This window comes from Elephantulus edwardii, unplaced genomic scaffold, assembly GCF_000299155.1.
Source record: "Elephantulus edwardii isolate Elephantulus edwardi_28Jun2011 unplaced genomic scaffold, EleEdw1.0 scaffold00170, whole genome shotgun sequence".
NCBI classification, from domain to species: domain Eukaryota; kingdom Metazoa; phylum Chordata; class Mammalia; order Macroscelidea; family Macroscelididae; genus Elephantulus; species Elephantulus edwardii.
Genome location: NW_006399920.1, coordinates 1,487,335 through 1,489,232, shown reverse-complemented (window position 1 = coordinate 1,489,232; position 1,898 = coordinate 1,487,335).

Genomic DNA, 1,898 nt, shown 5'->3' with positions numbered 1-1,898 from the left:
CATTATGCAGATGACACAACCTTGCTTGCTGAAAGTGAGAAGACCTTGAAGCATTTTTTCAGTGTAGATTGTATCTCAATATCATGAAAACAAAAATTCTTACGACTGAACCAATAGAGAATGTCATGAGGGATGGAGAGGAGATTGATATTTTCAACAGCTTCATCTTGCTTGGATCCACAATTAAAACTCTTGAATCCTTGAGAGGGATTGTAATTATGTATGTATCTTATAAAATGTTATTTTTGTTTTGTATCTAAATATGTTTAATTTAAAAGGAACCTTCACTGTGCAATGGATAAAAACTTAGTGACTAAGTGAAAATTTGGCAGTCTAAACCTACAACCTGTCCCTAAAGCAAAGAAGATTTATAGCATGGAAATCCTCCAGAGGCAGTTCTATCACCTTGGAGAGTTGCTATGAGTCAGGATTGACTTCAGTGGAGCTGGTTTATTTTTCTGGTAAACCAAATTTTAATATAATATTGCAATCATAAAAGCCAGGGTGCTTAGGGGATAAAACCCAACAACCAATTATACAAAAGATCAATACAGGACGACACCAATCAAGATTCAGAAGAAGACAGCAAATTTCAGCTCTGTTAACATACTGAAGAACAAAGATGAGATTTTAGTGTTATTTTAAATGTGTTAAGCATACGTGTTATGTGTATACTTGGCTATCTGAGCTTGACCTGAAAATATGAGCCTTTTCTTTTTTACTTCATTATTTCTCCTGACATTTTTATGAGTGCTGCATGTTGGGTTGTCTAAGTTCCCACAAAGAACAATATTAAACATTTGCTTTAAAATGAGCTAAACTCTTCTTTTCAACACGTTATTACTCTTTTGCCAATGGTTAATCAATCAATGGATCCATCACCATTATTTTAGGAGTTAATATGTACAAGGCAATGTTCCATATGAAGCAAGGATACACACTGTTGGCTATAAGATGAGTTAAAGATTTAAGAAATCCTTCAAAGATTTATTTTCTCCCTTAATTGCCCCTTATTCTCAGAAGTTAACAAATTGCCATTGTCATCTTGGTTTCCTACAGAGAAGGAAGAAATTATATTTAATTACTTCTCCTTCTTTTCTTTCTGCTTTGGGAAAGAAAGCAAGTGATTGAGGATGATAAAACATTGAAATTTAAAAGTCTCAAGAACTGGACAATTCAGTGACTAGATCGTTTCGTTAGAAAACAGTCTTTAATCTTATTATGCTTTATTGTTCCAAATGCCAAATAGTGTTTACAAAATATGCTAGCATTCTTGAAATAAGTCTTCTTGTTGTGCCTGAGATAAGGTAGGAAGATTTATTTTCCTAAATTTTGAGGGAGACTTCCAGGATAGTTAAATAACCTACAGAGTTGGCTTTCTGGGTTTTAAGCCTTTGTCTCCTGAGACAGTTCAGTCAATTGGCATAATACGGTTCACAATGTTTATGTTGTACAGTCTAGTGAGAGAAACAACTTCTGTGATCTTTAAAAGCTTTTTCACAGTCACTGAAGATACAACTACTGATCTCCATTAATCCAGAGCAAAAGAGAAATATGGAACTCAAAGTTTCATAGAAGAAACTAGTCTAGAGAGCTAACAACTTACACAAGGCACAGCCTCACTTACACCAAAATGTAAAAAGCTGCATGGTACCAATACGGACTATTCTGATTAGGACCACAGTAGACAGATCCTGATAAAATCTGAGCAAGATACAAATCAGAATTTCCACTCTTAAAGCACCTAGACTTACTGGACCAGTTGAGACTAGAGGACTTATGAGATTACTGACCTCAATTTTATCCTGAAACTAACCTTGAGGTTACCTTTTGATGAAATAACAAACTGATACACAAAATAAAGGATGTTACCTGTGAGCACGGTGAAAAAAAAGAAA